Here is a 25,812-nt window from a genome sequence, read left to right on the forward strand (position 1 = left end):
ATAACCATCCTTCTCCTGTAAGTGCAGCAGTGGGATGGTTGAAAAAACATTCAATTTTTTTTTTTTCTGTAACATTTAACCCTAATTCTCACTACAATTTTTTAGGAAGCCAAGCACGTCTAAGTCTTGCATTTTTACAGTCCATGTACTGAGACTTATCAGCCATAAAATCTACGCATCACCTGCACACCTGACTCCTTCATCCTTTTTATCCACTGAAAGGAATGAGTCAAGGTCACCAGAAACACTGATGAAGCTGCACAGCAAAGCCCATTTTTGCTTACAGTTAATCCCACAGCAATGAACCATCTTCCCTACAAAGCATTTTGAATCCCATGTTTGGTTCCCTATGTATTTAATATTTCAGGTTAGTTATTGTTTTGAGGTTTGTTTCAAAGGTTTCTTTAATCATATCTGCGGCTCATTGGAAGTGTACATACATGCCTAAAGCATCTAAAAATGCAATTGATTTCTGAATCTGCTCCTTCAGTATATTAAGGCTCATTCATGTTCACAACAGACACTGAAGTATTTGATTAACTCACAGCCCATGGCTTTAGCTATTTCCTAAACTGAGTGGTTGTGGGGCCACAAAGACTATTTACTTAACCATTGTTACTATTATCTTTCACAAACACAGTTGTATCACAAATATTTGTATTTACAACTTCTAAGGTGGTGAATTTAAAAATTAAATACTAATTACTCTTTTAACAAGGAAGCAACTGACAACAGCTAACTTCTAAAAAAACACCATTCTGAGATTCTTTCATGTAACTCTAAAAGCAAATACTCAAAGTGCTTACTGATTGATGGATCCCAGAGATTGCTTAGTTCTAGACTCCCAATTAGTTCAAGCATCTGAAGAAGACATGACCCCATCAAGGCTTTAGGTGAGTTACTGGCAAAAATTCATGCTCTCTCTCGAAACAGGTTCACACTTCAAAGTAACCAACCACATTTTAAATCTCTTTTTTCCTGATCTAAGGTTCATCAAACTTTTAAAACACAGAAGCAAAATAAAAAAAATCAATAGATGCACTAAGCTCCCTACACATTAGCATTTAAGCCAACATAACAGAATTGTGCATCTTCCATTCTCTCGTCTTTTCCCCTTTTAACCAGGTAGTCAAACTTTGTGATTGTCCAAGTCACTCCCACGATGAACAGATTTGTGCATTCCACAACGTGCAGTCTGATCTGAGGTCATTATTTCCAATTAAACTGTGCTCCATTTTCACAGCTTTCAGGGTTTCAGAATAAACTTAGGCCAGCACTATAGCACAGACCAGCACAGGACCATCTAGGTCTTCAACTCATAATTAAGATGCGATCCCAGCTTCAGGAAAGTATGATGTTTGAGAGCTAAGACAGTTTAAATATTAGCCCCCATTAGCTCACAGTCTTAATAGCAATGCCCTGCCAGCATTCTTTCAGAAAGGTACCCTCCTGTTGCTAAGTGATTCTATTACAACAAAAACCTTTTTAAGGTCTAACCCTACAAAGAAACAACATGGAAGTACAAGATTTAGTATTTTTATATTGATGGCCAACTTTTGCTTCACGGATTACAACAATTATACATATTTCAACAAGGTATTTCTGGAAGCTATCCAAAAACTCACTTCTGCTGCCAAAGGCACAAAATAACCTAAGAGCATGTAAAATGTGTATTTGACAGGAGTTTGTACATTCTAACTGATATTGCAGTAAACCAAGAAGTGTCAACAAGGATATTCCCTTTAACAGCCTTCACAAAACAGGTCTGGATGCCTGGGAAATATGAGAGAAACTGCAGAAAGTATCCAGGCTTGCAAGCTCCCTTCCTGTGCTACCCTCTAGACAGCGACACGTGCCAGAACCAGAGGGGTTTATACCCCCATTCAGACCTCATTTCAAGCAAAAGCATTGGCAGCAGAGGAGGAGGTTTTCTGCCCTCAACACAACTGCCTTCCCCTCCGGACAGGCTGAGCGTTCAAGTCCAAGGAAACCAACAGAAAACACCAGATCCTGCTTCCTTGGAAAACTGGTTCTGGAGATGCATAATATATTACATATTCAAATCCAACAAAGTGGTTAATTCAATCAGAAAGACGCTACCATCATTCGGTAAGAAGATTACATCACATTCAAATAAATAATTAATAGTAAGACCTATTCAAACTTGTTAATACTCATTTGAAAGACTTCCTGGAAACATCAATGCCATGAAAGTTCAGGCTGTGCATCTTATCAGATGGTAAGATTAGACACAGGACAATATTGTCCACAGGACAGTATTAAAGCAACTATCTAGAAGATAGTTGAAATTCTACCAGAGATATTTTAAATAATTTTAATTAAACTGCTTCTGCTCAACACTCAGTTTTGCCCATCCACAATCATCACTCTAATGGTATTTACTTCATAACTTACTAGTTATATATGTGCTGATGCTGCATGGCATGCAAACATAACAGGATAACCAGGGTTTGGCTGGCTCCCCTTTATTATCAGTCAAATTTGCTTGACAGTAAATTGCAGGGAATACAATAGCTGTAACCCTGCAGGAAGTTTCCAACACACACACATTCATGTTACATCTTGAATATCTGTCTATCTCACACTCTGCCCACTGTCTTATTACAGCACTCAGGCTGCAGCCACACCCTTCTCTCAACACCTTTTGAGAAGAAATGCCAGTGACCTCAGGAGGACCTGGAGAACAGAGAGCAGGTTTTAAAAAAAAAAAGAAAACAGTGAAAAATGAAGACTGTGAAAACAAGTGTATTTGAGTGCCCTGTATTTAATGTACAAGGGGGGTTAAGACAGTCTTAGAGTGTATGCAGGCTGCTTAGAGAGGGATTTTTAATCAGTGCACATCTCGCCGCCAGTCTCTGCTGTTAATATTCACAATGCATGGATAGTTAACTTATTTAAAAGCCTCCCTCCCCCAACATTAAATAATACCTTCTCAACAAAGGCACTTTGAAAGACAGAAAACGCACAGCAAACACCAGCCTATGACAAACATACCGTTCTACAATATTTACTTCTTCCAATCCATTTTTCCATACGTTTGATTAAAAAAATCTGCCTGCTTATGTCACAGGTATGATGAATTCCTACAGAAGCACGGTAAAATTTAGGAGATAACAGCTTGCACAAAACCCTACTTGGTTCCCTCACTCATATGAACCTTACAAAAAGGAACAGAGAGTATTATTAGAGGAGAATGGTTTAAAAACTACACAGAACAGAATATCAAAATATCCTTACCATCGACTTCTACACGTAGATTTAGAGATCCTGCAGAAACAGGGACAGAATTTGAGTGAAAGTCTCCTCCAGTTATACAGGAATCAATTTGCTCTCAAACATTTATTTTTTTTCTGTATTTTCAAGCTATTAATTTTCTGTGTGAATACAATCAGATACATTCCTCTGAAGAAAATTATTCCCATACTGTACTATGGGCTTTTAACAGCTCACCTACTCAGAAAGGATTATACTAATATTTTTTAAAATCTCAGTAGCATTAAATCCACCTATCTACCATCATGTATTTATTCTAAAGCTAGAATGAATTCTCTGCTTTATAATTGTATCATCAAATAGTCACATCAAGTACGTCAGCCCACATGTCCTTATGAAAATTAAGGACATGATAACTGATTCAAAATAAGACCTTGCATCAGTGTTCAGGAGCACAATTTAAGCCGAGTACATAATGAGGAGTGAGGCAGTCAGAAAGAAAATGCATTTCAGATAGAAAATTTGTGGTAAAAGGTGAATGAAGCTATGAGAATACAATCACACTGATAAACCAGGATAAGGAAAATAAGCTATTCTGGGCTGCTGAGATGTTGAGCATGGAGTGTCTTTTTCCAGTAAAAATTAAACTGAAATGAGAACTGAACTCGTCTGATCAGCTCCACTTTTTTTTTCCAACACCCATTACAGTTTCACTGTCCAAACAACTTCACTCCCAACCTTCCTCAATTGCTCCACAGGCAGTATTTCTACTTCCCACAGAAACTGGAAAATACTGATCAAGTATTCAGTCTTAAAAATACAAACAAAGATGTTCTGTTAAGTAATTCCACTTCTTCCTCCTGAGTGCAGCACAACTTCTCCTACCTCAGGTCATGCTCTATAACCATATTCAGTCCTAAAGCTCCCACAGAAGGGCTGCACACTGTCACCCATTCTACATCTGCCCCAGTCAAGCACCAATCCAAAAAAAGAGATGCATTACCTGAAACCTCTTACGTGTAGTGTATCAAAAGCAGAAAACACGCAGTGTAGTTTTACTGCTTAGGGTTTTTCTCATTATCAACTCAAAGTCCCCAAAGAAAACTCGTAAATATGTTGTCAAAAAACATGCCAAACCACAGACGTTTAAAGTGAGATAGCAACAGGCTCTAGTCCTATGCAGATTAAACTACACAAGCTTCCCTGATGTTGCAGAGAGATTCAGTCACTCACTAAAAACTCTCACTGAAAAGTTAAATGCTTAACAGGAGCACGGCCTCACAAACATTAAAAATCCCTTCTGTCTCTTGCTTCCTCAAACATAAGCCATGCCAGAAGCAAGCATGCTAAGACTCACCAGTAGTTCAACAGTGATTAACCCCTTATGCTCCTCACAGTCTGCTTTGATACAAATCAGTCTGTTTCTTTATGTTATTTACACTGGGTTCCTCTCAGGATGCTGCCTCTCTGCCTGGATCATCTGCAAGCACTTTAAGCACAGCTGCTGGAACACAATAGCCCAGTAAAGCCACTTTTTTTTGATGCAAGCTATACAAACTTACTTCAGATGGGCATACGGGAGAGGTATGCTCTTATCATTTAAATACTCTCTCTAAGTCTAATTACATTTGGCACAGATACATGAGTTTTGATTAGCTGCACTGACACAGGGAGCAACACTGAATATAATCTTATTAACAGATAGGATCATACCTTCCAAAAGCATCCTAGAATTCATTTAAAAATATACTTTAATCAATTAAGACCATAGTGCAGTTTAGTTACTCCAAATGCCTGACAAGAACTCAGTAGAACTAACTTGGGTTTGAGGAGGAAATGCCACAGTGGTGTAGTTTGGGTGCCAGAGAAGTCTGTCTTACAGTATCATCACAACCAGAGGTGCAACCAAATTTCCATGTCCTGCAGCAACTTATGTCTGCATAGGAATCCACTGCTTTTGGTCACAACATCATCACCTTCTGAAGAATTCTGCTTGGAGGTGCAATCTGAGCAATCCAGAGCTGCCTGTGAGTCTCTACAAACCTGTATCAAACACATCAGCTGAACAAGACTGTCAACAGTTCCATTTAAATCAGGTGATGGTTGAAATAATCATTCCCTTTACCCACAAGTAGTATTAAACCACCTTAGTTCTGAGTAGGGTTTGAAGAACTATGCAACTATTCTGAATATTTACAGCTCTCAGTGCAGCCTCTGTGGAACAAAGAATCACAAATAGCTTATTGCACAGAGATAAAAGGAGATTTCTCCAAAAACTACCACCACTTCCAAAAAGCCATGGATAATGAGGTGAAGAGTGGACACAAAGGAAGACTCAACAGGCCACAAGGACTTCAATGGACAAGGAAAGATCTCATTTCTTGCCTCGTTTCCTACCACAAATCCTCAAAAACAGGCATGTATTTTTCCCACCACCATAGATCAAGAAGGAAGATTACTGTTTATCCACATATCTTAAATTCAGCGTTGCCTCTCCATGGGAAAGGTCTGGTTCAGCTTGGGCTGAACCTCACTAGTTCTCCAGCCTAGTGGCATCTGTCATTCCAGCCTAGATTTCAAACCTTGGACTATCTCACTTCCCCCCATGACCTCCAGTTCCCTTGTTAGGACAGTGACACCAGCCCACCAGGGATAGAAAGTCAGATCCTAGGCTCACTGTGGATTGTAAAGGATTAGAGACAGAAAAGATCTTGTTTACAGGGAAATTTCCTCATCATTCATACAGCAACATTTGATTTACAATGAATGAAACTGGCACTGCAAACGAGTTCTTACCAAGGTAAAAAGAAACCCACATTAAAGCTCTGCAATCCACAAAGCATCACTTCTAACCATCGTATTTATTGATTTTACATCACACATATATGCAGAAACACAGTGCTTAAAACTAATGTCGCTGTTCAAAATTGTCCAGTTTATTATGCTGAACACATAAGGTTGCAAAAAGAGCATCAGCAAACAAAGTCATGATGTTTTCCTATAGCATCTTACCTATTGTATCATAGGTAATAAAGAAACATTTTAAGAATTCTGCTAAGGATCAATAGAGACATAATCACATTATCTTGCTACCCATTTCCTACTCATCCTAGAAATGCAAATCTGCATTTAAAACAATCATATTTTTCTTGAAAACAAATCTGATGTCTGGTCAATTAAAGGCAAATTAATACAATTCGGACAAATTTGAAGTATCAGCTATGGCTATGTTAAAAAATAATAAGGTTGCATCCAGTCCTTTTTCAGAAACATATTTACACATGATTGCACAGAAAATGAAGCACAGCCTTTACAGTACTCTACAAGGCCAAAAAGTGGCCTATAAATATGCATGCACACTGCTGTCTGAGCCAATTATTACTTTACCCTTGTTAAGATGGAACAGTTTTGTTACAATATGACAGAGTCCTTCAGTTCTTGAAAGCCTCCTGTGTGCTTCATCTGTACACACAGACTCAGAGACAGACTGCTCCCTTTCCAGGAAACAAAGGAAGCAACAGTATTTGTATTGAAGGCACTGCCTCCAATAACTCAGCCTGCCCTCAGTCTCCTTGGATTTACACACTCAGCTTTAACAAACATCAAAAGATTAAGATACAGCAGGTTTGGCAGACCTCATATAAGACTCTAAAAAACATAAGCAGAAACCAGAACACAGTTCTAAATAAATATAGCTCAGTCCATGGTTAAAAGGGATCACATAGGGCACTTTACTTACAGGTTACATCAACTCTTTTTTATTTTATTCTGACAGTCATACAGGTATCTTCTCAGGAATGCACGTCATGTGCAATGACCTTTTGCTTCTTACAAAAAAACTTCATTTCCAAACTAGGAAAAACTGTCAGCACTCTAAAAAAAGTGAAGTCAAAGCATCACAAACAGGCTGGTAGCCAGGATAAGGCTGCAGCAGCTCAACAGGTCAGCCCTACTAGGAAGGACACAGAGGGACCAGATCCAACACAGAGGATTCTGTGACAAAGTCTGTTCGAGAAGTTAACAAAAAAAAAAAAAAAAAATGAAAACAGAGAGCAGTGTCCCAGTGTCTGCCAAACCCACTCAGCTCTGCTGCAAGGTACCATCTGGAAAAAGAAAATGCCACTTTCTGCAGTGGTACAGCTTCTCTAAAGCACTGCCCCAGCATGAGGAAGCATACTCATGTTTTACCTTTGCTTCCACAGTTTTTAAAAGGGATCTGACGAAGATATAAAAAGAAAATCTACCTTCAGCTGCCCAGATGTGCAGCAGAGCGTGCCACTGCTATGCAGCAGGAAGGATACTCCCTTCCTGCCCATCCTGATGGCCATCTTGTCAGGAAAACACATTTCATGGCGTTGAAACTTGCTGTCACTACTGCCACATCTGCCTGTTGCAAAGACCCAGAGCAGCCAGGAGGCAGGGAAAGAAAGCTGGCAGAAGCACTCCTGATTCAGTCTGGGGGAAAAACAAGGACACAGCCCCACCACAAACCTGGTGGGGATCTCCTGGGAAAACACCTTTCCTGGGGCAAAGGGACAAGAGTTGGAAACCTGCAGTGGAGGAAAAACACACACACAAACACAGAGACAGACATCTCCACACAGCATTCCAGACACAACAAGGCACTGCAGGTTCAGTCCTGATCCCTCCAGCAGACCAGGGGACACTGTGAGCAGCAGTGGCTGACCCCTGCTGCGTCCCCACAAAGAAACTGCTTGGCAGGGCAGGGAACAGCCAGTTGCAAAAATCGCATCTTCCTAACACTAAGCACACACTTCAGAGGGTTGTTTTGTTTACATTGGTTTATCTGCTTTAAGAAGCTGGAGGAGAACAAAGGCAATAAAGTCTTCAGCTAAGCAGCAGGAACCACAAAGTTTAAACAGAAGTTATTAATACTGTGACAAAGTACTATTTTCTTACCTTCCCTTGGATAAAGCCACTTCTTTGGCAGCTTTTTGTTCTTCAGTTTCCTGTGGCTGTATTAATTTTATTATTATCATATGCAGAGCCATTAGTAGCATTAGCTATGCACTATGCTCTGCTCTAGATAAACACATTAAACTAGCCACACTGAGTATTTCCTTAATTTCTCAATGAAAGCAGAAATTAGCTACACAGCGAACTGAAAAGAACTTTGATATTTTAGACACTACATACAGCATTTTCATCCTTAATTATTTTAATAATCCTTTTAACAGGTCAAGAAATCCATGATGAATGCATAGAAATAAGTATTTATACTTTGTGCCTGTGAAGGCATCCACATCCACACCATTTTCAAACCTCTCCAATGCTTTGGCTCTTACACAGATTTTTAAGAAAGACTTTTTTCTGGTTCTTTAACTAGCAGGATGAAAATTTAGTAAAACTAACCTTCAAAGTCACTTTCAATTGAAAAGAAAAAAAAAAACTGAAATACATAAGAAAGAAGCCTATTCATCTTCATCAGCTGTTGACACCATCATCATTCGTCTCATGGAAAAAATAATCCAGAGGAGAATATATATACTCTGGAAAGAGGTGGTGTGTTGTGGGGTTTTTTGTTATACCATGAATACTAATGAAGCAAAAGCAGTTTAGTTCTTTATAAAATCTATTTCCATTCACATTCACCAATGAGCTTCTAGACTACCTATAAAGGTTTCATTTATTCTATCACATTGGAAGCCTCAGAAAACTAATTGTTTATTCAAGTCTATCTGCTCCATCCATGCTCAATTAGGTCTCACTTTTCCCTCAGTTACAGCAAAATTAAAAATAAAAATGCAAGCTGAAACATTCCTGGTTTCACTGACCACCTCCCTGTAACAAACCCCCCTGAAAAACTATTGTTTCAAGCACAGCAAGAGCTTCTTGACCATAAATACAGCATTTGAGGGACTTTCTCAGCAACTTACAAAATTCCTACTCATTAACTTACTCCTCTGACTAATGGAAAACACATTTGAAATTCAGCTTTCTCATAGGAATTAGTTAAGAACTAGTAAGCAATGTTAAGTATAACTGGACATTCCAATCCCAGCAATTCACAAGTACCTCATGAAAATGGATGATAAAATCTTCACATATAATAATTAAAAATATATATTTTCAATTTATTATTCTTTATTTAGACCATTAAAATATTAAATAATCCATTTTGCCACAAGAAGCTTCAAATCCAGCATCACTTTCATTAGGAATAACATATCAAAGGGGACCACAACACATTTATGCCAGGCAGGTACAAAACAAAAGAGAGAAACCATGATGAAATGAGCTTGGAGTAAAAGGTTCTCAGCATGTAATGGAGCTGAAGTTGATCCATAAATCAATGCAAGATGAAAGCAAGATTATTTATGTGAAGGGATTGCACTGTAAATTTACAGTCTGATTGAGAAAAGAAACGCTTTACTTGATCAATATACCAGTGATGTGCATGTGTGAACTTGAGCACAAATTAGTGATAATTACCAGTAGGTGTATCTCCTTGTATTTTTTAATTAAGCTTAACAAGCAGCAGAGGCGCATCCAGAAAATGCAGGTTTTTCCTGAGTTTGCCTTTAACACGCTCCTAAGTTTTTAAATAATGCAGCCTCGCCACAAGAGACCTTGCAGACAAGGGCTTTTTGATCTCTTTCTTTCCCGTTCAGCGCTGAGAAAGGCGGCACACGCAGCCACCGAACAATAGCTACCATGAAAAACCCTTTTCCACAACCCCCTTGAAAGGGAGATAGAATATAAGGCATTTATTTGATACATTTATAGTGTTGGCCTCATCATCTAACAAAGAATTCAGAGACGGGGATGCTTCTCCTTTAGCCTCACTAGTAAAATTAGCAGAAAAAAATATGAGAAGGGTAAGAATATCTGGGCGCAATGGTGCACACAATCCAATTTGCATCTGGCAGAGATTTGTAGTTAAGGACAACACTCAAGAACCATGTTTGTAATTTTAAGTGCCTCCACTGCATTTCAAATCATCTCTAAGCTCCCATTTGTCAGTCTCAGGCAATTTACCCAGGTTTATCATTACCAGAAGGGATCATTAACACTATCTGGCCTAAGAAAGATTTTTATTCTTTTTTAGCCTGATGACTTTAAGTAGTACTACAATTAGGGAAAACCACGAATGCCATGGGAGAATGTAACCAGACAGGTGACACTGGATCATTTTAAATACTCCACCCCTCTATCTAATTCTTTGTGTAATCAAAGCAAGTAACTGTTCACATATTCTAAACAGCCCCATTGTAAAACCTACACTTAAGTAGACTTACCCTTACTTGTCCTGTCTTTTTTATCCAGGCTTTTCCAATTAAACAAACAGCTATTTAAAACATTTAAATTGATGGCTGAGAAAAGGGAAGATCTCTACTTAGATTTAAAAAATTCCTATATTAAGTCCATTAGGCAAAGAAAAGATAGCAGACTGTATCACACATTTTATCAGAAAGAACAGACATTAGTATATATGTGTAGGGAACCACAAAATAGCCATGTAAAGGCATCCAAATCTAAACAACAACTGATTTTTTTTACAAAATGTTTAGAGCTGGCTGCTATGGTGTCTTCACCCTCATACAGAAAATCTAAAATTAACAGCAAAAGATGTATGGCTTTTAGAGATTTATTTATAGATCATATCACCTCAGAGATTTACACACAGTTCCTTGGAAGTTCAGTATGACTTCAAACTCTCTAAATTACAAGGATTAGCCATATACTAAATTGTAGTCTCGTAAGTAATTTAATGCAAGTTTCATTTAAATGTCTACATTGTAGGATTTAGCATAGAAGCACCACAATATCTGCAAGATGGTAGTAACCTCTCAATGAGAAGGGTTTCTAACAATATTTCCCTAAAGTAACCTGATTTAATAAAAAAATAAAGTACAATCCTATCCATGGTGTTTCACACTGTGTTGGGGTCTTACTTCAACTTTCTTTGCATTTTCCACTAGTGAAAGAGGAGTGCTGTAAAGAGGGACAACGACCACCTTCTGTTATCAAGGACTACCCAGTATCTCTTGCCTGTAAAGCAGCTGCACTTTTAATTGACCTGTAAATCAGCTTTGTGCACTCATTGCAAGTAAGCACCATATTTCATCCAGTGTTCTCAGGGTTACATCTTCTTATTCAAAATAATGAACCCCTACATCTTTCATAAAATAAAAGAAGTTGTTTAAGTCAATGTCAAAAATTTTAAATCACACAATCCTTTAATCTGTGTACAGTTACTGAGATTATCAACTACAGCAATTCCACACAAGCGGCTTCAAAATACAGAAGCATTTTTACCATTTCAAAATCTGAGAACAAATTAAAGCCATTAGAGGGCAAAGTTACTGCCTTTTCTATGGTTTAGAAATTTGGCCATTTACAGAAACCTAAAGTTTCTGAAACACATAACAGCACAGATTTGAAAAAATGAACATTTTATTTAGAAGTACTGAAAGCCAGCACAAGGGATGAAAAGGCTAATAAAATGATGAGCTACAGAATCAAAGCTGTCTGGAAGCCAACCATTCTTTCATTCAAACAGCTGACATGTTGGCACCAAACATGTCACACACTGAAAGAAGGCCCAACACAACTTCTTTCTTAAACCACACAATCTAATTTTTCAGGCTCTCTCAAGTATTAGTACAAGCCATTTGGAATAATCTAACATAACATCAGGAACACTTCCTTAGTTTCATCTATATATAGAAAAAGAGAATCGCCTTTAGATAGATCTTTATCACCTACAGTAGTTTCATTTTAGTTGGTTTCTTTGATTCTGATAGATAGCAGTAATTCACTAAACCATAGCCTGAAATTCAAATAAAACAATCTTGCTAAGCCATACTAACGAGATTCCACTAGGAAAAACATGCCGTGCTAAAAGCTTTGAAATTTATGACTTATGTGACTACATATCACTGTGGGAGTTAACCCAGTTTTTTAGTGATGCTCAACTGCTTTATTAACAGGACATCTTTAATACTAAATTTAAAAGTTATTTAAAAAAACTATTCCACAAAAAAGAAAAACATTGAATCATCTCAATCCAAGATAAAGATTATTATTACTATATTTTACTTTATTTCAATTACTAAACTGTTCTTACCTCAACACGTTTTACTTTCCTCCAGTTCTTCCCCCCAGCTCAGTGGGAAAGTGTGGAGTGAGTGAGTTGCTTTGTGGTACTTGGTGATCAGCTGAGGTTAAATCATGACTGATACATCTCCCACTGGGAATTTAGAGTAAAAATACAGGTAAAGCACAGCAACTGGGACACAGATTGGTTTCTTAGTGACCTCACCTTTATTTTCATAGCAACTTCAAGAAATTATTGGTAACAATTAAGCAGCTTATGGACGGGGGCAAACAATTTTGAATTTCAAAGCTATGCCACAGTGATTTGTACTTCAGTAATCACTAAGCTTCCTCTGGCTAGCACTTGGATGCTACCCTACCTATTTGGAAAAGACAGACCATATTTTGCATGACAATGATGATCATCATCATAATGTTTAAGTATCTAACTGACTTGGCAGAATACAGCTTTAATATTTGGTTTCCTCAAGACTACAACCATCTAATCAATCAGCAGCATACCTTATCAAAGTCACCCAGGAGGGAGTTACTCTATGCAACATTTCTGCAGCACACTCCTCCCCAGGATGGTCAATATCAAATACTTCAAGGCCGTTTTTACGAATGCCAAATGTAGCACAGACCAAGGTATTCAAACCTCAGTTAGGTACTAACTACTATCTACTCTATTAGTAGATACCTAATTAGGACTATTGCCTCCACAGCCCTTTCCTATCCAGGGAACATAGGATCCAGAAATCTTTTCTCTAACAACTACACACACTGTTGTCCAAAGACAATGAAATCAGCAACTTTCCAACAAAGATGATGGATGGAAAATGTATTCATGCCTGCTCTTATTTTATAAATTCATGTAATAACTAGCACTAATAGTGTATCTGTTTAATAAAAAATGCAAGCACTCTAAATTATCCTTTATATTTAGGCTGTTTACTTGGATTCCTAAGCCATTCTCTCCCTGGCAATACTACTGCTTCATCTGTTTTTGCAGATGCAAAGGCACAGAACTATATGTACACAGCAAGATTTAGGGTGCTGCACCACATTTGCTCATGCCCCATACAAAGGATATAAATTAAACTGCCTTTCCTACAGAGTCTCACCTCTTACACTGCCAGCATACCAGGAGGTCACACAAGAATAACAGGAAACAATGGACTCTCCATGAATAACTGCTTAAGAATGTGAAGGACTGTAAATCTCTTCCAGGCTACTACCATGCTGTAGTTTCAAACAAACATTATAGTCTCATTAAGAAATACAGTACTGGTAAAAATCCTGACTCGAAGAGCAAACCCAAACTAACACATATATTTTCTCTTTAACAGCAACTTCACAAAAATTGTAATCTTTAGAAGTTCCTAAAACCTTAACTCAGGCTCCTAGTTCAGATTTTTCACACCTTCTCCAAAGTGGCATGCAGGGGAGAAACTTCCCAGGTTTCCTAGAGGAAGCAAAGAGGAATCAGCAAGAAGAGGGAAAAGGCAATTCTGTCCTTTACCTGCCTGCCTGATTCAAGCTCATTTTTCTCCCTTTACATACATTTTATCTTCAGTCAGGATATTCACTATTGCATCCATGCTCTTTCGCACAGGTTTTCACAAGTAGCCCCTACACTTCCACAGTGGATGTTATTTCCCGTAACTACAGCAGTTAAATTAATTTACAGGTCTAAGCACAAGAAAGAAAGCAGCTCGAGGCCACTGTTAGGCAAAGAACAATCAGGAATGAAGCAATGCAAACCTCCTAATATTTAATACTTTTTTTATACTTTCATATAACCATTTGAGTCTTCATTATTCTCTAGTTTGTATTGTATTTGATATGCTTCTCTTTACTGCTCTCATAAGATGACTGGCATTGCCAGGTGTTTATCTCCAGAACAATGACCTCAGGGTATGCAGCTCATTATGCACTGCCTGTAAACCGCTTCTTTTTATAATGAAGCATAAAATAGAAATCTGATGCCAGATTTCTGTCCCATTCTCCTCATTTAGTTATGGCTCTGGAAATATTCAGGAACAGACTGCTGGAGGATATCCTGAGATGTTCAACATGTGAGGCTGCAGTTCCTGCCAGCCAAGGGATGGCTGTGTGTCCCCACAACAGCAGTATGTGTAGTTAGCATCACTGCTAAGACAATGGTCCTCTAAGACAGCCAACAGCACAATCACAAAAATGTCTAGATGAAATGTGTTGATGTTGACAGAAAAATCTCCAAGTGCCTGATCAGCAGAACATTTGCATTAAATTCAGCACTATAACCTTTCTTAAACTCAGAGCTTGAGGGTCTTAAGACTGTCTCGGTCAATAAAATTCTCCTCTGCCTCTGTCTAAAATACAACTGCCCAAACAGCAGCAAGCTCCTCCAGTTGGTTCCATCTTGGAAAGCCATCTGACTCCAGAGAAGGACAGGATTCCAGCTTCCCCAGACAAGATGAAAGACTAAAGAAAAACAGGCAATTGGACGTGAGCCTATTGGACACCTTTATCAGTTGCTGGGCCTATAACATGTTCACAAAGTCACTGAACAACCTTCCACAACTAAGGTTACTAGAGAAAGGAAGACTCCTCCCTCCCTTCTAATTGCCTCACAGCAGAGCAGGAAAACCAAACCCAGACAGTACACACTGCCTGGACAGCTGCATCCCCCCAAGATACACAGACTTGAAGGAATGAAGGAAACAAAGGATAAAATGCTCAACTTACCCACTCACTTCCTCCTCTCATTTCAAGCCAGTATTTAACATAGGGAGAAATGCTATATTGTATGCTGTTTCAAATAGCCAGCTCGAGGAGACATACTCATCCCCAGGCTCTGGATTCCACTAGACTCTGCTCCACCAGATCTGTGCAGGACCTGTCCACACCCCTCCCAAAGAAAAGACATGTAGTGCAAACAGAAGGGACACAGCACTATTGTGTGTCCTATCTCAACATCTTACCAAGAGTCTTTAGAAGATTATGTAAGGGAAAACTCACATCACAGTAAGTGAAAGGTAATACTTAAGGATAGTACCAAACATAACAAGGGGGTTTGGTACATGAAAAGAAGACCCTTAAAATCCAGCAAAGCTCCTTTCCCGTATCTTGAAGGTATGCCCTTATTACTTTCATTGTTGAAGTCCTAAATCCAAGTCAGATTTATTCTTACCACTTTTTTGGAGGGTTCCTCTGAAGTTCCTCTAGGGAAGAACTGCTGCACTTTCATATTCCAAGCTGAAAATAGCTTGGCATTTAGACAGCAAATTCCATGGGCAGTCTCCCCTCCTAGGTTCACAGCAGTTAAAAGGCCACAACATTTAGGGCTTCATTTATTAAGAAACAGCTCAGCCAGCATTTTGAGATACACCATCAGGCATACAAAGATCATCTCTCTGGACAGACCAAGCTTTACTGTTAGGGACTCCACCAACCAAAAAGTACAGTATGCTTTGTGAGCTTTTATAACCTCACATTACAGTCAAGAAAAGAAAAATATTGATCGAGTATGCTGGTCTATTAACATGACCTCATGTTTGTTTCACTATCATACAGGCTTGAGTAGTGCCAATGGTTTACCTCTACATATTCAGGGACAAGAAATAAACTTTAGTTAGCACAGAGCATAGAACAAATTACAATTGCTAAGCCATGGAACAAACATGGTGAAAACTGAAGATCAGTTTTGAAACACTGGATTTATGCAACCAGAGTCAACCCTTTTTGGAGAACATCTTCATTCCTCTCTCTTCTGCTCTATGAAAAATGAACTCCCTAATAGTTCCTCTCTCACCTTTAATAACAACTTCCCTGAAAGAGAAGAGAAGCTGAAAGTTGTCTTTTGCTAACAACTGCCAGCTCATGCAGACCTAAGCTGTTTGCTTTCCAGGTAAATATGAAAGTCACCTGGTCACATCAACCCCTGCTCAAAAATCTTAAGAGAGGAAAGCCCATATCATCCAGATGACACAAAGCTCCTGAAATCTGTATACAGAAGTCCATATTGCAGATAATTTAACCTGGTGCTCAGAAACTTACCAGAATTTACCACTAAAGCACTGTTACCCCAAAACACCACTATCCATTTTATCACCAGGACCCTAACTAACAGAATATGGTTCCCAGCCCTTACCATTTGACTTCAGTCATGTTTAGTGGGAAAAAAAAAAAAAAAAAAAAAAAAAAAAAAAAAAAAAAAAAAAAAAAAATTAGACAAGCAAACACCTAGAACCTTATGCCAATGTTTTTAGACAACAGGACCACTAAAATTGCCTGAGCCAGGGGACACAGTTACTGGCTTACACAGCACTGCTGGGGTTACAAAGGTGGTTTATAGTTCATAATAATGACTCTTGCATCCATCAGGTTGTGTGTTAACAGGCAACATACTGAAATGTGCTGCCACATTGGACAGGGCAAGTACCTGATCAGATATAGAGCATCAAAGGCACAAAGAAATGTTCCTTACGTGAAAAGAGACTGGAATACTTAATACAAAAAAGTGAAAAGTGAAAGAAGACTATAAAATACATAGAGAGATTTTTCTTCCATCCTTCAAAACCCTTCTCCCTTTATGCTGCAAGGAGATGGGATTCTTTGACCATCACTCAAAGTTTTGAATTTAGTTGTACAAAATTAAAAAGTCAATACAGAAGACCTGAAATGCCCAAGGTGAAAGGATTCTGATACAGATCTAAACACTTACAAATATACATTCCTAAACTAGAAATCCATTTGATATTGAAGCCTCAAGCAAACAAAAAAAAAAAAAATCCTATACTGCTCTCAGAATTACCAAGGCTCACACTTTTTGGTGAAGAAATTATATCCTGAAGTCTTACACAGAAAGATGGAAGGAAGATTGGCACAGAAAGTATTATTTTTAAATCTTAAAAAAAAACCCTGTTCCCTTGTTGATGCACAGCATAAAAAAAAATTAAGCATAGAAATTTCATACAATATTTTTCTTCGACTTCAATCAGTATTTTCTTGTTTCAGATCGAAGTCAAAGAAGAAACAGCCCTTGGAAGCAGCTAATTTGCATACACACTGAAAAAGATCATAATTTACATCATAAACTCCCCTAAAAATGGCCTAGATTCGTGCATGATGTTCAAACACCTTTAGCACATCTTCACTATTACATCATCTGCTCTGAATTTTAATCAAGGAAATGGCAAAATTATTCACTGTTTGAAAACATGGCCACACTTGCCGATTAATGCAGTTAGTTAATCACCCCTTACCTATTCACCTATTCCTTCATATATATGTGTGTCTATATGTATGAATATATATGTGTGTGTATATATATGTATGTATATATATATGTGTGTGTCTCCTGGGTAAAAGTGGATATTCTTCTGTTAACAAGGAATGGGGCAGGAGCGAGGCTGGCCATGTAAAATTTTATTTATAAATGTATACACCTCGAATACATACCAACACATATAGAGCCAGAATGGGTTAAGAAGAAAAAAAAAAATAAAAATTACACCTTTGCAGATCACCATCACCAAGACAATGACTCACAGAGAAGAGAGCAGGTTTCCGATCACAGTTACTAGCACAACTGAAGCTAATGTGCATCCAGGGGATACGTTTTGCTTTGCATTTCCCATTCTATAACATTATGGCTTTATAAAAGCACAGTCTTAGAAAGAAAGATCAATGTATGACAGCTCTCTTTGATCTCTGGGTTTACTTACTTCTGCAAGTGAGATCAGATGTTAAAAGCCACAGGAATTTACCACTTTGAAGTATTTTAACTTTTCATTAACTGGAACAGTAGTACCCGATTACAAGACAAATTCAGAAGGTAGAGCTTATTTTATTTTTGCAGACTTAAGCTTGTTGCTCAGCTAATAAGAAATCCAGTACTTAATTTAATTTTCAGGAACGTGATTTCTCAGTACTATTGGAGATGTGGGAAAGAAAGGGATATTTAAGAGAGTTGACCTATTTTGCTCTGGAATGAATAGTGCAACATCCCCACTCAAATTCCAAGAAAAGCCACTAGGAGATAAATATATTTTTCTTTTCATGTTTATTCAGCTGACAAGCATGACCTTGAGCACTGACCAAATTAATAAAGGCCACTTTGCCCTTTCTCAAACAAATTAAGGTTTTCTAATGATTACAGGAAAGGAAGACTGAGCTGTTTAGTCTGATTAAAACTGGTGGGTTTTGATACTGGCATTCTTTAAGGTCCTTAAAATAACAACTAAGGATAAATACAGTGGAAGTGCCTAACAAATGTGCAGCTTTTTAAAAACAATTAATCTGAAAGTAGATCTATCACTTTGTAGATGATATGCTATGAACTCAGTTTCCTGAACAGAAGATATATATTTATATCATGTATCATCTTTGAATATTTCTTTTTAAATATCTGAGGTATGACTCTGAGCCAAAAGAGTATGAAGTTGCCTTTTTTATTGTTGTTTACCACTTTGGAGGCGTTCTATGTATAATTTATTATTTCTTTGTAAGATTTGATGACAAGATCCAGAATTGGCATGATGGCAGAGAAAGCTAAAGACTGAAAATTAACAATACTCTGGCTAAAAAAGTTTCTTTAAGAGAAATAGAAGAACTTCACTGGATGACCACTGGTCTAGACAAGAAGGCAAAAAGTTTTTGTTTCCCTCCTTTTTGGGGAAAAAATATTGGAAATGCAAAGAATGAGAAAAATACTTGCCATGCTGTGTTTTAAATAACTTTAATAATTTTAATAACTTTAGTAATTACTTGTCATGTTGTGTTTTTAAGTGGCCCTATAGTTCTGGTCTCAGATTGTTTCATCTTGTGTGCACAAACTGAGGGGGAAGGAAAAAAATCACCAATGAAACATGTATGTGCTTAGATTAGTAAATAGTGAAAAATAATAAAAATAAAATAAAATAAAATAAAAATTTAAAAAAATAAATTAAAAAAACACCACAAGAACCATAGTACCATAGTCGTTTTCTTTTCTAATTTGCTTATGAAAACAATCCACACACCCCAAGACTGCAAGGTAAAATGCAACACTGCAACACTGACAGCACTGGTGACACCAGGATTAACTGGGGGAAGATGACAGCACAAAGAACATCTACCAAGAAATAGCTGCACAACAACAGAGAAATCATTATGATATTGTCTTTGCCTATTTATACTAAGTTTCTAATTCTGTCCATGTAATGTCCATATAATAAGTTTATCAAACATGATCCAAGATTTCAGTTTTATCATCTGGACACCCACACACATGCTAAGGAAAGGAACTGACTTCACTATAAATTGGTAATTTCTTTACTACCAAAACCAAATTTTTTCACTAGATAAAATCTTACTGTCCATCGAATTTACTTTCTCCATGAAGAAGTTGGATCTGAAGTAATGGAGCCTCCTAAGAGGGAACAAGGAAACGTAGTATTAAAACAGGTTTCCAGAGAAAAAGCCTGCTGACTCAGACAGGATGAGCTTGAAAACAAAGCACCAGCTCATGGAAGAAGGAAGTTTCTTAACCAAAGGAGAGAAAAAAGCAGTGCCACTGAAGAGCTTAACTAGAGTATCAAACTGCAAAGAAGCAGTGACGGAACCCTGGAAAATGCTGGAATTCCCAGAAAAACAGCAAAGCCAAAGGGACACCAGGAACGGCAAATGACAAAAGTCGTGACAAAGCAGGAATATTTACCCAGGGTGTCTCTACTAGAGGCAGCTGGGGAATTCAGCTGAAGTGACAAAAAGTGGCAGGAGCCTCTGTCCACATAAAAACACACAGGTGGTACCAAAGCATATGACAGTGAGTTAACTGAGTTTGTGCAGTTTAATCCTAAAAACACAACCCTGCCTTACAGATGGCTCCCAATACACGTCAAGCACTCACCAAAACCCAGGAGTGATAAGATTCTCCATGTCTCAAGGGCTCTGCTTTTCCCAGATTTTGACTATTTGACACTGATTGATTTTCAAATACCTACATCATTAACAAATAAACAGGACTACAATTACATTCAAGCTTTTAAGTGATGGCCACAAAGAATGCATAATTAGGTATGCTTATATGCACTTAAAATGTTTCAGTTTTCTAAAGTCTGTTTATACCACAGCTACAACTATGTCTTGGGGAAAGTCCATTTTGTTCAGAGTCTCAAGAGAATTAACGTTTACCATTATGTTTTAAAATTAACTGCCTTACTGTTGGACATTAATATTCACATTAGTGTAATTCATTATATATTATGGCTGTATTACTTAAAGGAATTTATTTCAATTTTCTGAATGGTGATCAGGTAGTACAGATTGAAATATCCATTGTTCTGTGTATTATAAAGACTGTCCTTCCCTAGTTACTATGGAGTCTAAGAGAAAATACCATCTTTTCCAGCTCCACCTTTAGAAGTGGAGGGTGATGTGGTAAGGATGATCAAAAGCTTTGTGCATGGACTAATCCTTCACCCCAACTCTGTCCTCTTCCTGTTACTTCTAAGAAAACCTGCCCTTCCAGCCTGTGTCAAGGAAAGGAAGCATTAAGGCAGCATGGTTGATGCGGCATAAAAAAGGCAGAGCAGCGACAGCAGCAGGAAATACAAAATTACAAAGTTTTTAAACTTTGTAAAAAGTCATCCAGCCCAGCCTTCCACTGCCACATCTTCGCCATCACATAAATCAATTATTAAAAAAAAAAAATATTCAAGACAGAGTCAATTAAGATTGCCCATTGCCTTTCCAAGAGTACACAGCAACAGCACACTAAACAATCCCTTAAGCAGAGAAAATTTTGAGGCCCCTGTGAACCAGGGCAATTTCCCCAGGGCACAGTGCAGTTCACCCACGGTGAGGCACTACACCAGCCAGACCCTGCTGCACAACCAGGGCTGGTCAGATTGTTGAGGGAGCCTCCTCTGCCCACAGAACCATCACAGCTGCCACTTCCTCGTAAAACAAGGCTCATGGGCCAACTTCAAATACATCTTGGAAAACCTGCACGTGACCAGGAAACTTCAGCACAAGGAATGTTTTGTTTTGAAGCTCAGCTGAGAGGGGACACCTTCCCAGGCAGGCTCCCACCCACTGCTTACTGTTTTATGATAACAGTTTTAAAACCTGAAAGTAGTTCTTCCAAACACACATTTAGGACAAAACTGAAATAACCACTGAAAATGTCAAAATTTGGCTCAAGTCAGAAACGGAAAGCACATCTTCTTCCTAAGTGCTGATGATAAACTTTCTTACCATGATGGCTTCTAAAACACCTCTGGCAACATCTTGAATTACTGACCTCTCATGGCAGACTCCTGTAAACCAAGTGAAAGCAGCAATAACTTTGGTTTTGATTTTCTGGGGTTTCCTCTTGTTGGACTTCTTGTTTTGGTGCGGTTTGGTGGTTTGGGGGGTTTAGGAGGGGGATGAAGGTTGTTGGGTTTTGGGAAGGCAGGAATGGTTTTGGGTTTGGGTGACTTTTGTTTGTTTTTCCCTCTGTAAGGGGGAAGAGCTGGAGGAAGGAAAATAAAGAAAATCACAAAGTAAAGGTCAGCATGTCAGTAGGGAAAAAAAATCCCTGGTTTGATCAAAGAAAGCACTAAAAGCTACCACGACCTTCCAACTAAAGGCTTTTTAAACTCTTTAGTTACATACTATTTACTCAGACATCAGTTACTTGTAAACAGACTGCTTCAGGCCAATCAGGAATGTTCCTTGATGTTAGCTAGTGACCCACTGCATTACCCTTTGCTAGTCTGTTTATTTTACAGAACAGAGATGTAGAATAAAAGAGATGAGAAAAAATACATTTTCTTCAAGTCATGAATTTGGTCTACATTGACTGAATCATTAAGAAAGGAATTTGCAAGACCTCTCATACTCAATAATGCACCAAAAATTAAGAAAATCTGGTACAAAGACAAGACAGGCTACATTCAGTAATTTTGCTTTTCTTTCATGCAGTCTTTAAAAGTTTCCCATAAAGACAATGATCATGTTTAATGACAGATAATTTGATTTGTTTGAAGACACATAACCTTCTCCAGAAAAGCTACATTCCTTAGCAATGTTACTGAAGATGGAAAGCAAGGCTGAACACCACAAGTAGAAAGCACAACGTGCTTGCAGCCAACACAAAAGAATGCCTCCTGTAATAAAAATAATTTGAAGCTAGCCATCCTTTTACAGATGAATTTATTCTTTAACAGACACAGAGTGTATCATGTTAAAAAAATTCCACTAACAGTTCAGCTTATGAACACTGTAAAACATCAGGTAATTTCATTAGTATACTGGAAAGACAACAGCTGGTCTGCATCTCTGCACACCAGAACCCACTATTTTCCTTGAATTAACTACTAAGACGTCACATGAATGATGTGAATTTATCAGATGCATCTTAACAGCTCTATTCAGCTGCAATCACAATAAATAAACAGTGTCTGTTTTCTAATGTGTACAAAACTATGGCAAAATCAAAACTTAAAATTATTATGAGAAATATCAAATCAACACTCTGATTTGACTGATACTGCCTTTTAATCACACACACAATTTGAAAGCCAACATGGGGAATGTTGGGATGAAAATGCAGACATTAGAACACAAAAATTCATGAACATGAAGTTCCCCTCTCATAACATTTGGAAATCAAACTGACTTCAAGCAGAAGTTCTCTGTCAGTATTCCAGGGCAATGTACTGGCATTTTTCTAACAAAATCACTGATATTGTAGTCCAATCTCTCTTACAACTTCGTATCAACAAAGAGACAAGCTTCTTTCCTTCTTTTTTTTTTAATGAAAAAACTGTCAGCAATGTAAGTGTAAATAATACTTTAATAATGTCTTTTATATTCCTTCCACCAATGCAGCAGAACTCAAATATTTATAATTGCACATGTGAATTTTCTTAATCTTATAGAATTATTATTTTTACCAGGAGGATTATGATCAAAATATTTTGAAAATTTGACTGCAAAAAACAAAAACACAATATAAGCAAATTAATCAAGACCCTAATAAATGACAAAAGGAAGTATTCTCTGGTTAGATTTTATGTCCATTAACTGTAAGCCCTTAAAAGCAAATTTATTACATATGATTAAATACTGAGACCAAATCTTACAGAATCACAGAATCAAGCAGGTTGGAAAAGACCTTTGAGATCATCAAGACCAACCTATGACTGAACACCACGTCATCAAGAAGACCATGACACTGAAGTGCCACATCCAGTCTTTTCTTAAACACCTCCAGGGATGGTGACACCACCAACTCCCTGGGCAGCCCATTACAATGCCCAATCTCTCTTCCTATGAAGAGCTACTCCCTGATGTCCAACCTAAACCTCCCCTGGTGCAGCTTAAGACTGTGTCCTCTTGTCCTGTGCTGGAGCCCTGGGAGAAGAGACCAACCCCCACCTGGCTACAGCCTCCTTTCTGACAGCTCTAGGGAGTGATCAGGTCACCCCTGAGCCTCCTTTTCTCCAGGGTAAACACCCCCAGCTCCCTCAGCTGCTCCTCATGGGACTTGTGCTCCAGACCCTTCACCAGCTCCATTGCCCTTCTCTGGACATGCTCCAGCCCCTCAACATCCTCCCTATAAACTGAGGGGGCCCAAAACGAACACAGCACTCCAGGTGTGGCCTCAGCAGTGCCCAGCACAGGGGGACAATCCCTGCCCTGCTCCTGCTGCCCACACCATTGCTGATCCAGGCCAGGATGCCATTGGCCTTCTTGGCCCCCTGGGCACACCCTGCCTCATGTTCAGTCACTGTCACCAGCACCCCCAGGTCCTTTCCAGCCACTCTGTCCCCAGCCTGCAGCACTGCAGGGGTTGCTGTGGCCAAAGTGCAGGACCTGGCACTTGCTCTTGTTAAACCTCACATTGTTGGACTCAGCCCATCAATCCAGCCTGTCCAGGTACCTTTGCAAAGCCCTCCTAACCCTCCAGCTGATCAACACTTATACCCAATTTGGTGTCATCTGCTAATTTGCTGTGGCAGACTCAATGCCCTCATCCATGTCATCAATAAAGACACTAAACAGGACTGAGCCTAGCACTGATCCTCAAGGGACACCACTGGTGACTGTCCCGAGTTGGATACAGCACCATTCCCCACCACTCTGGGCCTGGCCATCCAGCCAGTTCCTAACCCAGCAAAGAGTGCTCCTGTCCCAGCCCCGGGCTGCCAGCTTTTCCATGAGTGTGCTGTGGGAGACAGTGTCAAAGGCCTTGCTGCAGTCCAGGTGGACAACATCCACAGCCCTTCCTGCATCCACCAGGTGGGTCACCTAATCATAAAACAAGATCAAGCTGTGTCAGGCAGGACCAGCCCCTCCTAAATCAATGCTGGCTGGGTCTGATCCCCCTCAGCTGTCCTGTAGATGCTGCATGATCACACCCAAAATGATCTGTTCCATAACTCTGCCAGACACTGAGGTCAGGCTGACTGGGCTGTAGCTCCCCCGATCCTCCTTCCAGCCCCTCTTATGGATGGGTGTCACAGTGTTCAGCTTCCAGTCATCTGGAACCTCCTGGGTTAGCCAGGACTGATACTGGATGATGAGGAGCGGCTTGGGAAGCTCTTCTGCCACCTCTCTCAGTACCCTTGGATGGATCCCAGCTGAAACTTAACAGATCATTTAAATACCCGTATTTATTTAAATGCCAATTTAGATTGGCATTTAAAACGAAACACTATCACAAACCAGAATAAGTCCAGCTATAACAAACAGGGGACATGCCAGAGACAGAGATTTATTGAAGTCATCAAGCTACCTGCACCAGTCTATGGGATCCCTTAGGAAACATCCACCAGAAGCACCCAAGATTATTTAAAATATAAAGCAAGTCATGATAAATGACCCCTGCTGGATGCCGCTGCTCTGTAAAACCAGCAACACTTGTAGAGTATCACTCCTGCTAAAAAAGAGACCCTGCAATGAGGCTGGGATCAAGGTGTGTAAGTGAAAGAAGAAGTCAAAGGTCCCTACTTGTATAAAAGTCAGACTTAGGAGAAAAAGCTAACAATAATCATCTCAACTTTGTTACAGCCTATTAAGAATCAGCATGGTATAACTCAGATCTCTTTTTGCTATTTTTAACATAGCCAACTTTGGTTTTGATGTATTATATTACCACAGGTGAGAAGTTCATTTCCTTCTAAAAACAGACAAAATATTTCTTAATACTGAATACTGTTCACTCCCTGATCAGTATAGCTTTTCTGGAAAAAGAAGCAATTGTCTTATGAGAATTCTGTCAGAAAGAGCAATGCATGGCAACAAGATATATCCTCTCACCAAAACAGGAAATTCTGCAAGCTGACATTTAGAAACAAGTATTACTTTTCCCTTATAGAGTGTGGCAAATAGCCCTAACGTGACTCATGCGTGATACTGCAGCCATTTGCAGAAGGAAAACGTAAACCAAAAAACTAGTAGGAAAAAGTAAATCAAACCAACTCCAGTAATACAGGTACATGCAATGAAGGACTTTTTCTTGTTCCTGCCTATTTTCTTCTAAGGGGTGAAGGGGGTGAT

The 25,812-nt window shown here is 38.8% G+C and overlaps 1 protein-coding gene across 1 annotated transcript in view; it reads right to left on the reverse strand.

The window, feature by feature from the left end:
• MAST4 (microtubule associated serine/threonine kinase family member 4) overlaps positions 1–25,812 on the reverse strand; it is a gene marked incomplete at its 5' end in the record, with an annotated part of 273,094 nt that overhangs the window by 216,794 nt on the left and 30,488 nt on the right. The gene's annotated exons all lie outside the window — the stretch shown is intronic.

This window comes from Zosterops lateralis (assembly GCF_965231275.1).
Source record: "Zosterops lateralis genome assembly, chromosome: Z".
NCBI classification, from domain to species: Eukaryota; Metazoa; Chordata; class Aves; order Passeriformes; family Zosteropidae; genus Zosterops; species Zosterops lateralis.